Source organism: Alexandromys fortis, unplaced genomic scaffold (genome assembly GCF_014885135.2).
Source record: "Alexandromys fortis isolate MF-2015 unplaced genomic scaffold, M_Fortis_MF-2015_v1.1 scaffold_28, whole genome shotgun sequence".
Classification (NCBI taxonomy): Eukaryota; Metazoa; Chordata; class Mammalia; order Rodentia; family Cricetidae; genus Alexandromys; species Alexandromys fortis.
Genome location: NW_026067901.1, coordinates 9,251,776 through 9,266,938, shown reverse-complemented (window position 1 = coordinate 9,266,938; position 15,163 = coordinate 9,251,776).

Sequence of the window (15,163 nt, the reverse complement as noted above, 5' to 3'; positions counted from 1 at the left end):
ATGTAGGAGAGCTTCAGAGGAGCCAGGCTAGGGGTGAATGGGGTACAAGGGCTGTGTTACTGGAGACCCCATCTGTTCACTGGCCAGGCCCCTTCTGCCTCCATCCTGTAATGCATAGACCCTCAGCCCAACCATTCTGCACCTCCATGTCCACAGTCACACCAGCCTTTGCTCATGCTAGTCGGTGTGAGATGCAGGAGCTGGGAGCAGGATGCGGGAAAGGCAGATGCCTAATGTTCCCATACGGGCGTCTCACTCCACCCTCTGTCTAGTGTGCTCTGTCTTAGAAAGGCCATGGTACACCCTAGTACCAGGCCACAGGGCCTACCATCACATCATGAATATCATCTAATCTCTCCAAGGATATTTCTTGATTTTCTTTGGTCTCTGCACCTTTATTATCTGCAGGCAAAACATAAGAAAGACATTAAAGCCATTGATAAAGGACTTGTTTCTACTGCATGTACTGGCTTTTTGGGACCCTAGTCTATTTGGATGCAAAGCTTCCTAGGCCTGGATGTAGGGGGGAGGGCCTTGGACTCTCTTAAGGAGGGAGGGGAGGAAGGAGGGGAAGTGGGGGAGTGGGAGGGAAATGGGAGGAAGGGAGGAAGTGTAAATTTTTGAATGGAAAAAAAAAATTAAAAAAAAAGAAAGACATTACTGCCACTGTATTCGGGGACCTCACCAGACTCCCTGAAGCATTGGGGACCCACTATGGAGGAATGACCCTCGGGGTGGCAGGTAATCTCTGAGGGCAATGCTGTAGAGGCCACCTATGCCCATCCCTCTAACATCCTGTGCAGCACCCCACATAGGCTGTGATAGGTCAGGATTGAGGGGTGCTGCAGGCTAGATGAGCCTTAGCAGAGGCTGAGGCATGAGTCTTAGGAGGACCAGCCTGAACTATGGGAACTTGAGGAAAGGCCTTGGTGGGGAAAGGAGCTTGAGGATGAACGGCTAGGACCGCGTGAACATGGGGACACCGAAAAGTGACTGGCACTAGGGTAGGAGTGTGGCTGCCTGGGATGTGTGAGTTTGGGACAGTGTTGGAAACATGAAGGGAGCCAGTGAGTGTGTAAGAGCCACCACACCAAGAATGGCTGACGTACTGATGACCACACCTACAAACTCCTACATGCTACAAGGTGAGTCTGATACTCTGCCCATGCACCCTTTACCTTCGCTCTCAACACTCTGAAGAACTTTGGGCAGGAAATGAAACTTCTTCTCCACCCAGCCCTTTTTTCGCAGTGCGGCCCGGATGACAGGGTAGTGTCCATAGATGGAGAAAATCTTCTTTTCCTAAAAACAGCAGGGTTTTAGCTGAAGCGCTCGGCAACGAGGGAATCGAGTCAACCTGAGGAGAGTTTCCAAAGTGGGATGGAACAGACTACACCATGGAAGACAGCATAGCTTACCCAGAGGACACAGGAACGTCTTCAGCAAACAGAGGTGTGTGTGTGTGTGTGTGTGTGCGCATGTGTGTGTGTGTATGTGTATGTATACATGTGTGCACATGTGTTGGGGTTCGAAGACATAGCCCCCACAGTTGCTGCTTATGTGTATTTATCATTGGGTCAGGATTACAGAGGCAATCCTCTTTACACACTCGTTCACACACTCAGACACACAAAAAGGAGCCAACACACAACCAAGAAAGCCGACACTTCCTGAGCAGCTATCATAGTGGCCCCCACTCAGGAGTTCTGGACTCAGGATAAAGATGGAATACAATGCCTGCAGGTCTAGAGGATAACCGAGGGACTCCCTGTGTGACTTTCTTCTATACAAGAGTGAGGGTCCTGGCTAGTTTTATATCAACTGGACACAAGCTAGAGTTATCTGGGAAGAGGAAGCTCGACTGAGAAAAAGCCCCCACCAGACTGGCCTGTGGGTAAGCCATGGAGCGTTTTCTTGGTTAACAATAGATGTTGGAGGGTCCAGCCAACTGTAGATGGTAGGTGGAGCTAGAAAACATCATTTCAAGCAAGGTAACCCAGACACAGAAAGACAATTATCACATGTACTCACTCAGAGGTGGTTTTTAAACATAAAGCAAAGAAAACCAGTGCACAAATCACAATCCCAGAGAACCTAGACAACAATGAGGACCCTAAGAAAGACATACATAGATCTAATATACATGGGAAGTAAAAAAAGACAAGATCTCTGGCGCAAACTGGGAGCATGGGAACCTTGTGAGAGGGTTGAAGGGGGGGAGAGGCAGGGAGGTGAGCAGAGAAAAATGTAGAACTCAGTAAAAATCAATAAAAAAATCAAAAAAGGAAGAAAGAGAGAGAGAGAGGAAGGAAGGAAGGAAGGAAGGAAGGAAGGAAGGAAGGAAGGAAGGAAGGAAGGAAGCAGGCTGAACAAACCATAGGAGCAAGCCAATGAGGAGTGTGCCTCTGCTTCAGTGTCTGCCTGCAGGTTCCTTCTTTGGCTTCCTACCCTGAATTCCCTAAACGGTGGTCAACAAACCTGTAATATGAAACGAACTTTTTCCTCTCTGAGTTGTTTTTAGTCACGGTGTCTTATCACAGCAGAAAAAGCACTAAGGCCAGAGAGCATGCCTCGTATTTCTACAAGAGCTGTGGGTGCCTGAGGTTGGAATGGCAGAAAGGAAGAAGCTAATGGTCAACGGAGGAAGGGGCAGGGCCAGCCTAGAAGCTGCTGGAATCCTGAGTCATCACTTGGAGAGGGTTAGCTATGTGTGGATGAGCAGGTGGCTGGCAGCTAGTGGAAGGAGTAAGCTGTACTACCTCAGTTTTCCCAGCTGAGGGCCAGGTCAGGGAAGGAACCGCCATTGACAGGACTTGATGGTGACTTGTCCCCCAAAGGCTCAGGTGCTTGAGGCAAGGTCACCAGCATGGGGGTAGAGTGGGGACGTGCCTCACACAGTGAGTGGTTATGAAAGTGAGCCAAGTCCCCTTCTCCCTCTGGTCTCCTCCATCAAATGTGTTCTCCCTCCCACACGCATGCCTCCGACGATGCCATCTGCCACTTATGCGACACAGCCAAACAGGTGGGGCTGCTCAAGCTCTGGCTTTAGCCTTTAAAACTGGGTGGCAAATACATCTCTTTTCTTAATAAAAGACACAGCTGCGGAAAAGAAGCTGGTATTCATATGGGCACCTAAGTGAAGGCAGTGACAGGGCCTGTACTGTCAGGGATGAGCAGAGCCAGCTGGAGTCAGGCAGGAGGAGCGGCTCAGAGCCACTGGAGTCCTGCAGTAGACGTATAGACCTGATAGGTCACGCATACAGGACACCCCCACCCCCACCCCGGACGCTAAGCAGCAGGGTGACAGGACATCAAACCACAGTCCCTGGCATCATCCCACAAATGTGACTGGGTTTTGCAAATGTCACTGAGATCCCAAATCAGTGACTCTGATGAAAAAGCAGCCAATTTCTGGGGGAATCTAACCTCATCAGGAACTCCCTAATGGAGACTTGAAGCTCAGAATGTCCCCCCACTGAGGGCTGTAAAAAATACCACAGGGGAGGGATTTGGCTGACTCTCAAAGAGCTGAAAGCAGATAGACACTCGGGAAGTGACCTCAGCCAGCCTGAGATCTTGAGGTCAGCACACTAAGGTTATCATCAAAGCCCAGACTCTGTCTCAGAGACAGAGAGACAAGCTGAGCCCAGAGTCCATCCCAAACAGAGGAAATCTGAATTCCGACCTTATCACAGAGACCCAAGGTAGAAACACAAGCTGGATTCAGATTCCATTACAGAGACATCAATAGAGACAAGCTGAGCCTAGATCCTGTCACACTGAAGTGCTTGTGTGTGTTTGTGTGTGTGTGTGTGTGTGTGTGTGAGTGTGTACGTATATGTGTTCTACACCCTATATGGGTTAAGAGTAATTTCATTTATTTACTCTTCCCCAACATAATATTTTATTGATTATTTGGGAATTTCACATAATGCACCCCATCATACTCACTGCCCAGTCCTCCCAGGTCCACCACCACCCTTGTGACCTCTCCACCTCCCAAGGGAGAAAAAGCCCAATTTGTATTGCCCACATAGTTACTGGAGCATGGTCATACGCCCAGTGCAGTCCTTCCCCTCCACCTCCGCCAGAAGCCACCGGATGTTTAAGAGTTCTCTTCTATGGCTTCCTGTCTCAGCTGTTACTATTTTAGGGTGCTGGGGTGGGGATGGGGTTGTCACAGAAGCCTTCTATGTCTCTCTTTCTCAGCCATGAATCTGCAGTCACCCATAGCACTGCAAAAGAAGCTTCCTTGCCCTTTACAGTCAACAGGAGCATGGGGCATGGACTTCCGCATGGTTTCTGGTGACAGCATGAACCACGGACATCTACATGACTTCTGGCATGTTCCATGGACCTCAGCACGGTCTCTGGTGGCAGTACAAACCATAGACAGCAACACAGTTCTCTGCTACAGTATGGGCCACGGACACCAATATAGTCCCTGGTGGCATCCCTGTCACAGACATCAACATGGATTCAGGCAGTAGCATGAACCGTGGACATCCACACAGCTTCTGTTAGTGGCACACACCATGGATCTTGACGTGGTCTCTGGTGGCAGCACAGACAATGGGCATTGTTATAGTCCTTTGCCACAGCATGGGCCACGGACACCTTCATGGCCCTCATTGGCAGGGTAGGCCATGAATATCAACATGGCCTCCCCTGGCAACATGGCTACAGACACCAGCATGGCCCCTGGTGGCATCATGGCTCACAGACATCTACGTAGTTTCAGGTGGCAGCACATGCCACAGACATCCACGTTGCCTTTAGTGGTAACATGAACCATAAACACCAACATGGCTTCAGGCAGCAGCACAGAACAGCAGGGACCACAGACACCATCATGGTCTTTGGTGGCAATACTGACCACAGACATCAACATGGCCTCCAGTGGCAACATGGCCCATGGACATTGACACGGTTTCAGGTGGCAGCTTGCAGTGCTATTTTCTATAGATATGTTTGTGTTGCTAGGCAGCACACCTAACTTTGTCCTACCAGATCTGACTCTACCCAGGAACATGCTCAGGAAATACCTGGAACCAGCGGACCCCACCAAACTGCCATGCATTGCTGTATAAGTTCACAGGGAACAAGGAGGAGCTGGCTGCCAGCAGGGGCTAATCAAGAAACCCAGACAAAGTCAAAAGTAATCCTGGCATCATCTCCATACAAGAGGAAGTCATCCAGTCAGGCCAATACCCAAAATGAAATTCCAAACTAATTTCCCATTTTTTTAAACAGTACCCCACCCACGAGTACGGAAACACATTTACCTTGATGGCCTTTTCTGTTAATTGTCTTGCTATTTTGTATCTGTCTAATTTGGGGGAAGAAGACAAATCTTGGGGAACTTCTTGTTTTAATTCTGCAAGAGAGAAACAGACATCAAGGCAAAGAACAGTCATCCAGCCTGACAGTGGACACTCGGGGAGGCCTCATTGCCACCTGCTTCTCCCTGTTCTGCCCCCCAGTCCCCTGTGGTTCTCAATCGTCTACGCCCTTGCAACCTTTCGTGAGCCTTTGACCCACCTCCGCCCCAAGTGCTCTCCTCCTCCCTGCCTGTCCCAGGCCACTCTGGCATTAGGTAGTCTTTTTGATGTTGTTATTGTCATTTGTTGTTCACATTTTTTAGACAGAGTCCCTTTCTATAGTCCTAGTTGTCCTGGAAGTCACTATGTAGACCAGGTTGGCCTAAAAATCACAACTATGCACCTGTCTCTGCCCCTCAAGTACTGGTACTAAACATGTCCTCTACCATGCCTGGCCTGCATTGGGTAGTCTTGATCCTCCCTAGATCTAGATCACACATGTCTAATGTGTGGCAATAGAGGATACAGCCTCCCACTATCTCCATCTGAGTCCATGGCTTTTATTCAGTGGCTGTCCTCCCTCCTCCATGGAGCAAAGGCCCCCAACGTCCCCCTTTCCTCTGGATGTCCTCCCTAACATCAACATCTCCCTTGGCAACCTTTTGATGCCAATCATTCCCAAGGGCACATGCCACATAGCACAATGTCCTGGTCCCATTTTTGGTCCCCCAGTATCGGCTGGGCTCCCATAGGCTATGCCTGCCTGCAGTATACAATGAGTCTTCCCTCCAGGCAGCAAGGCTATTGGTTGACAACATTCCCCTCCCCACACCCCTTGTTGCTTCCCCTTCTCTCTCCATGCCCTAAATGTGGACGTGTGTGTGTGTGTGTGTGTGTGTGTGTGTGTGTGTGTGTGATTTTTCAAAACAGGATTTCTCTGCATAACATCTGTGGCTGTCCTAGAACTTGCTTTGTAGACCAGGCTGACCCCAAACTCACAGAGATTCACCTGCTTCTAACTCTACCTCCCAAGTGCTGGGGTTAAAGGTGGGCACCACCACACCTAGCTAAAGTAGTCTTCACAGTATATTTCTACGGCTTCCCTGAAATGTACAGATTCCTCCCAGACTACCCTGATCGCCAAAGAGCTTCAGGGAACATCAATCCAATCCTGCCTACCTGTTCTTCCTGCGGCTCTCTTCACCCTAAATTCACAGGCACCAGATACATGGACTTAAACTAGAGCACAGAGCAACTTGGGGTGGGGTGGTGAAGGACTGTATGCCCACGTAGACAGGGCAAACCCTAACTGCCACAAGATGCTCAGAGTTTATTCTGAAGCGTGTGAAAGCCACACAAAGTTCCTAGCAGAACACACAGGAGGAAAACATCACAACCTCACCTACGCACAGAAAATAGAAGTTGGAATTGGTAAGTCTGGAGCTGTTGAAACTCGAGTATTCTGGAGCTGGGGCTACAGTTCAGTTGGTACTATGCCTCCCTTGCAAGTGTGAGAGCATGAGCCCTGTCGCCAGCACTGACATATAATGTCCATGCATTTGTAATTCCACTGGGAATTACAAGAGGATCCCTGGAGTTTGCTGGCCAGCTAGTCTAGCCCATCAGTGAGCCCCAAGTCCCAGGGAGAGACTCTGCTTCATAACAAGGTGGCTAGCTCCTCAGGAATGATACCCAAGGTTGAACTCTGGCCTTCGCCATGTGTGTGTGCACACAAATGGGTACACAAGCATACATGGCATGCACAAACATGAAAATGTTCTGCTTTATTAAGAAAATGAAGCCGGGTGGTGGTGGTGCACACCTTTATTCCCAGCACTTGGGAAGCTGAAACAGGTGGATCTCAGTGAGTTTGAGGTCAGCCTGGTCTACAAAACAAGTTTCAGGACTATTACACAGAGAAACCCTGTCTCAAAAAACCAAAAAGAAAAAAAGAAAGAAAGAAAGAAAATGAAATTGAAAAGGCAAACCGTAGACTGGGAGCAATATTTACAAATATGCTACTTGGACACAAAAAGGTGTAGAGGGCTCCATTCAGACAAGCCCTGACCAGAGCTCCCAAAGTCCTCTATGAATGTGGAGACCATAATAGGGGATAGGACGGGGTACAAGAGCAAGTCCGTAAAGATGTTCAAATAATAATGCCTCTAAATGCAAGGAGCAGAGGTTATCAAACAAGAAGAAACCCTTAAGTCTGTAGTCAGAGTTAGCGCATGGCTTTCATTAGTGGACGGAATGAACAGAGGTCACGGGAACAGGCATGACCGGTAGCACCTCACAGTTTGCTCAATGCTGAAACAGTCGTTATTGTTCTAGGATAGTCGTTAAAGTTCATCTTACACTCTAGGCTGATTTTAAAGGGTTTGAAAGTCATAAAAATTCTCCTGACCACAGAGCAATGAAGTCAGAAATAAGTGTTAAAAAAAAATAACAGAAAAGGGGCTTAGCGGTTAAGAGCACTGGCTGTTCTTTCAGAGGTCCTGAGTTCAATTCCCAGTCACCACATGGTGGCTCACAACCATCTGTAATGAGATTTGGTGCCCTCTTCTGTCCTGCAGATGCACAAGCAGGCAGAATACTGTATACACAATAAATGAATAAATAAATCTTTAAAAAAATAACAGAAAACTACTGAATATGTGTAGATTAGCAAATGTACTTCTAAATAATCTGTGGGTTGGGAAAAATAATCTAAGATGTAGAAGTCTTTTAGCTGCTTAACCATAGACAATTGAAACACCAGATTTCAAAACTGGTGTAACATAGTTAGTTATAGCTGTGTCCATAAAGAAATTCCCAGGGCTGGAGAGATGGCTCAGTGGTTAAGAGCACACACTGCTCTTCAAGAGGACCTAAATTTGGCTCCCAGGACCCATGTCAGATGGCTCCTGACCGCCTGATGCATCAAGGAAGGTTCCTCCCACCTTTCATCCTACACAACTCTTGCCGAGAGGAGAAGCATGCCCACAACCTGCCCTGTCTGTGGTGCCTGAATCCTGCCTAGTTACGACTGGAAAATGAGATCACAGGCTTATTGGCCATAGGTGAAACAGAAGATCAAACAGAAGAGTTGAGCAAATTCTGGCTACATGTAAAGGTGCTTTTACCACCAGGGGGGCCTTCCGTGTTGGACTTGAAACCGTGATCAGGATGTAAAATACATGAAAAAATGTAATTAATAAAAAATAAAAATAAAATTAAAAAGTCAATATTGTCATGGGCCACACGAACAGAATGAAGAAAAGTCACACTATAGATAAAGAGATTGAGAAAAGTCACACCATAGATAAAGAGATATTGATAGAGAAATAAAACAGAGAAGTCTGTAAGGAAAACTAGCTTTCATTCCGGTTTAATAGATACAGTGAACCATTAATGAAATCCCAATAGCTAGTTCTCTTAGGTATAGACACACTGTTTATAGGAGCCAGAGAGGTTCCCCAGGGGTTAAGAATGCTTGCTACTCTTATTAGTGTTCAGTTTCAGCGTACATTATCCCATGGCTCACAACCGCTTATAACCCCAGTTTCAATGCCCCTTTCTAGCCTCTGCCAACAGCACTCGTAGACACATACACACATTCACGTAATCTGAAAGTTTAAAGAAAAAAATCACTAGACATGAATTTCCATTCAGGCTTAAATCTCTTGGCTTGGCTCCGTGGGAAACACAGAACCTGGCTCCCATCCTGGTGTTTTGGTTTCTTTCTTGGTTGCTTTTCCTGTTGCTATGATAAAATACCCCAACAAAAACAACTTAAGGGGCAGAGGGAGGATTTTTTTTAGTTCATACTTCCAGGGTGGAAACCATCGTGGTGAGCCGAGCACACTGCATGTGATGTCAAGCTGAGAGTGACAGATGCCATAGTTGTCTAGTTTTCTCTTTTTTTACAGTTCAGGGAACCCAGGGAAGGATGTCACCCATGGATAGGAAGCGTCTTCCCATTTCAGTAAACCTGATCAAGACACTCCCCTCACAGGCAGGCCCAGAGGCTACCCCAATTTACATAATTCTTCACAGTTGTGCCTCACTGAAGACTTGCCTCCTAGGTGATGCCAGGTCATGCCAATCCAACAACCAATACTAATCATTAGTTTTCAGTTGTTATAACACTCCAATCCAGGAAGGACAAGGTCACTCACTGGAGGAATGGGGTCAGGAGAGACTACCAGTGATTTCAGGTATCCTGGGGGCGTTTAGAGACCAGCTCATGGATGGAGGAGATGACACAGTTGGCAAAGTGCCTGTCACCCAGTATGAGGACTGGGGTCTGGATCTCCACTAACCATGTAAAAAAACTGGGTGCAGTCATGAATTTCTGTAATCCTGACTGTAAAAGATGGAGACAGGCAGGTCTGGAACTTGCTTGGGAGCTAATTGGCAGTCTAGCCAATCAGTGATGAGTCCTGGCCACAAAGATTAAAAAGAATGACAAGTGCTCCTGCTCATCCACCTTTCTCCCAATCTCAAGGATTGCAAGGGTGCTGAGTGATAGTAGAAGGCACACAATAGCAACCTCTGGCCTTAATGTGCATACACACACACACACACTCACACACTCTCATACACATGTACACACACGCTCATACACTCTCACACACACACTTCACACACTCAAATACTCACATAATCTCATACACAAACACACGCACACACACACTCTCATACACATGTACATGCTCATACACTCTCACACACACACACTCACTCATACACATACACACACACTCATACACACCCATATACACATTCACACATGCACACTCACACACACACTCTCACACACTCACATTTATATACATTCACACTCTCATACATACACACATATGCACATGCAAATGTTCCAAAAGAATCTATCTATGTACACACTAATAAAACTAATAAGCGATTTCTTAAAAGAAGACTACCAGGCTATAGCCAAAAGACCCGGAGGCAGGGTGGAGACAATAAATAATCCCCTGGGGCATCACAATGTGTGACACACTCGCAGGCTGAGTACAAGTTCAGCCAGCCAGCCAGGCTGATGAGATAGTTCAATACGTAAAATCACTTGCTACAAATACCTGGAAACTGGAATTTCAACTCTGGAACCCATGTAAAGGTGTGAGCCTGTTAGTTTTTGTCAACTTGACACCAACTAGAGTCCTCTGGGAAGAGGGGACCTCACCTCCATCAGACTGGCCTGTAGGCAAGTCTGTGGGAGTGTTTTCTTTTAAGAGCATATTAAAAAATTATGTCTATGGATGTTCTGCCTGCACATATGTCTATATACCATGGAGTGTGTGTGTGTGTGTGTGTGTGTGTGTGTGTGTGTGTGTGTGCAGTGCCAAAAGAGGCTGGTTAAGATGTCTTTCAATTCTCCTTGAAACTGGAGTTAAAAATGGTTGTTAGCTGCCAGGTCGGTGCTGGACATAGAACCTGGGTCCTCTGGAAGAGAAAGCAATCACTCTTAACTGCTGAACCATCTCTCCATGTGGAGCATTTTCTAGGTTGATGATTGACATGGCAGGGCTCAGCCCATTCTGGGTGATGCCAAGCCTGGCTCGGTGGTGGAGAGCCTAGCGTATTGGAGTTACCAACACTGTGGGGTGACCCCTAAGGACAGCAATAGAAAACAAGGGAGGATACGGTGAAAATCACTACTAAAGACAAAAGAGAGACATTTCACAACCCTAAAAATAGACATAGTGGGGCTGGAGAGACGGCTCAGTGGTTAGGAGCACTCACAGTGGGGCTGGAGAGACGACTCAGTGGCTAGGAGCACTCACAGTGGGTATGGAGAGATGGTTCTGTGGATAGGAGCACTCACAGTGGGGCTGGAGAGATGGCTCAGTGGCTAGGAGCACTCACAGTGGGGCAGGAGAGATGGCTCTGTGGTTAGGAGCACTCACAGTGGGGCTGGAGAGACGGCTCAGTGGCTAGGAGCACTCAGTGGGGCTGGAGAGACGGCTCAGTGGCTAGGAGCACTCACAGTGGGTCAGGAGAGATGGTTCTGTGGTTAGGAGCACTCACAGTGGGGCTGGAGAGACGGCTCGGTGGCTAGGAGCACTCACAGTAGAGCAGGAGAGATGGCTCAGCGGTTAGGAGCACTCACAGTGGGGCTGGAGAGACGGCTCGGTGGCTAGGAGCACTCACAGTGGGGCTGGAGAGATGACTCAGTGGCTAGGAGCACTCACAGTGGGGCTGGAGAGATGGTTCTGTGGCTAGGAGCACTCACTGCTCTTCCAAAGGACTTGCGTCCAGTTCATTGCCAGCACCTATGAGGCTGCTCACAACAATTCATAAAACCATAGTTCCCGGGGATCCGATACGCTCTGGCCTCAGTGGGCACTGCACACACATGGTAGACATATACACACGCAGGCAAAAACACTCACACATGAAAAATTTTTAAAAATAGGAATAAACAAATGCTACTCTTGGCATTAACCAGAAAAGTCTCTCTTGTTGGTTAATAATGTGGACTCGTGGCTGCTCAGAGGGCTGACAAGTGACAGTTGACTGCTCAGCCATAAACAACATTTATGCTATCCCAAGGCTCAAGGACACTGTGATGGGACTTCAAAAAGTCACCATCTGGGCAGGCAAGACGCAACAATCGCAAACACACTTCAGCTTGGGTTACCAGAATTGGGCCTGTGAACATTCAGGGACAGGTGCCGGTGGTCCTGTACCCCACAGATCAACAGCTGGCTATGGGCAGGTTCTGGGGGACGGGGAGTTATTTCCCCTAGTTGTTTACCAACTGGTGATCCCACCAGACTCCAGTCAGTGGCTCCAGATTGGTGATGACTTAAGTGGCCCTGGCTGAACTTAGTGGATCGCAGACTAAATCAAGATAGATGAATCTGGGAAAGGGGCTTGTAGGGGGCAGGAAGCTGATAGGTACTGGATGGAGATGAAGGAGTATTCAGAAAGAATTTTATACATATATCAGATTATCAATAAACTTAATAAAATAATTTGCCAGGAAAATATAACAGTTCTAAATGCATATGCACTTAACAACAGCTTCAAGATAGAGACACAAGTTGGTAGGAGCAAAGATACAAGACAAGCATCCTGGAGCATTTTTAGTATGCTTCTTTTGGAAAATGGAAGATTAAACAAAGAAGCGGTATAATTCGGCAGTTTGGACATGATGAGTGCACAGACCCAAACGACATATTAGACACCTCAGCTGCACACAGAGGTCACAGGCTCAGCCCCCAACACATTTAAAAGACATACTTAGACACCTCAACTGCACACAGAGGTCGCAGGCTCAGCCTTTAACACATTTAAAAGAATATACAACCATGTAGCTTGTGATGGCTACTATGATCGTCACCTGACTGGGTTGAGAGATGCCTACATTTCTGAAGCACACTTCTGGGTATCTGTGGTGGCAGTGTCTCTAGGGCTATATCTTCCCTGGCTCCCTTTCTGTGACTTCCTTTCTCTGCCTCCTCCTGACACTCTCAACCATGATGGACTGAATCTTCTTAAGCCTTGAGCCAAAACAAATAATTTCTCCTTTAAGTTGTCTTGTTAGATCTGTTGTTACAGCAACAATAAACAGAGACCGAATTTCTTGCCAATTATCGCATTGAACCAGGTGTATATAAAGACAAGTTGAAAATTTCTAAATGCCCCAGAATTATTAGCACACTTGGGACAAATTAAATGTAAATTTGAAAATAAAACGTATTAAATATAATAAAAATATGACATGTCAAAGCATTTCAATGCAGTTAAAATAGTAATAAGAAACTGTAGATTATTAAATGCAGATTTCAGAAAAAGAAAACATTGAAAGTTATCTTTATCGCCTTCCCAAGAAGCTAGAAAGAAGACAATTCCACTTAAGACAGTTAGAGAAAAGGAAATAATAGATAAGAGTAAAATTCAATTAAGTGAACAATATTCTAGAGAAAATTAACACAAGCAAAAGTTAGATATATAAAACAACTTTGGGGGTCCTGGGGCTGTAGCTCAGTGGTCAGACACTTGCCTAGCAAGCACAAGTCTCTGAGTTAGACCCCAGTACTGAGGAGAAGAAAAAGAAAGGGAAGGGCTCCCATGAATATCAACCAAACATAGCATGTCAAGTTGCAGTAAGACGGAGAACCTCCTTGCCCCTCGTAGTAAGGCGGGAAAGGCCTATGTCAGTCCCATGCAGGCTAACTGGTTGTTAATTCAGTCTCTGTGAGCCCCTAGGAGCCCAGGTTGGTTGATTCTGAACAGAAAAGGAGGAGGAGTGGATGGGGATGCAGAGGGGAAGTGGTGTTGAGAGACTAGAAGGAAAGGAAGAGAGGGGAGAAACTGCGGTGGGGATGTGAAAAACTAACTAAACAAATAAATACTCCTCAACATCAAAGATAAACATTACCCCAGAGTAAAGGGTTGGAAAAAGATTTTCCAAGTAAATAGACTCAAGAAGTAAGCTGATGCTGGGCGGTGGTGGTGCACGCCTTTAATCCCAGCACTCAGGAAGCAGAGGCAGGCGGATCTCTGGGAGTTCGAGGCCAGCCTAGTCTACAAGAGCTAGTTCCAGGACAGGTTCCAAAGCTACAGAGAAACCCTGTCTCGAAAAACAAACAAACAAACAAAAAGAAGTAAGCTGATGTGATGTAGCTATTCTAATATCTAACAAAATAGACTTCAAATCAAATTTAATCAAACAAGATGGGGAAGGACACATCAGACTCATCAAAGGGAAAAGCCACCATGATATCTCCATTTTTAAAATCTATGTACCAAATGCAAGAACACCCACATTTGTAAAAGAAACATTACTAAAGCTTAGATAACACATTGAACCCCAAACATTAATGGTGGGAGACCTCAGCACCCCACTCTTATCAATGGACAGGTCATCCAGATGGAAACTAAATAAAGAATGGAACTAAGAGACTCAAATGGACTTAACAATCTACAGAACACTTCACCCAAACACAAAAGAATATACCGTCTTCTCAGCACCGCACAGAACCTTCGCCAAAATTGACCACATTCTTGGTCACAAAGAAAGTCTCAACAAATACAAGAAAATTAAATAACCCCTGCATCTTATTAGACCACCATGGATTAAAGTTGGGTTTCAACAATGAGAGAAACAACAGAAAGCCTATAAAATCATGGACACTGAACACCTCTCTACTGAATGACTATTGGTTCAAGAAAGAAATAAAGAAATTAAAGACTTCCTAGAATTCAATGAAAATGAATGCAGTGAACCCAAACATATGGGGCACCATGAACGTGGTGCTAAGAGGGGAAGTTCATAGCTCTAAGTGCCTGCATAAAGAAATTAAAGAGATCTCACAGTAGCAACTTAACAGCACACCTGAAAGCTCTAGAACAAAAAGAAGCAGATACCCAAGAGGAAAAGATGGCTGAAAATAAACACAGGGCTAAACTCAATAAAGTAGAAACAAAGAGAATAATACAAAGAACTTTAAGAAAATCAACAAGATTTTCTTAACTAACTAAAAAGCAGAAAGAGAATATTCAAATTAACAAAATCAGAAACAAAAAGGAGGACATAACAACAGACACCAAGGAAATTAAAAGAAAAAAAAACAGTACTCCACAAAATTGGAAAAATGGACAATTTTCTTGACAGATACTACTTATCAAAGATAAATCAAGATCAGATAAACAATCTAGATAGACCTATAACCTCTAACAAAATTGAAGTAGCCATTAAAAGTCTCCCAACCAAAGAAAGCCCAGGACTACCTGTTTTTAAGCACAGAATTCTACCAGACAGTCAAAGAAAAGCTAACACCAATACTCCTCAAGTTATTTGACAAAAAACAAACAAACAAACAAAAAAAAAA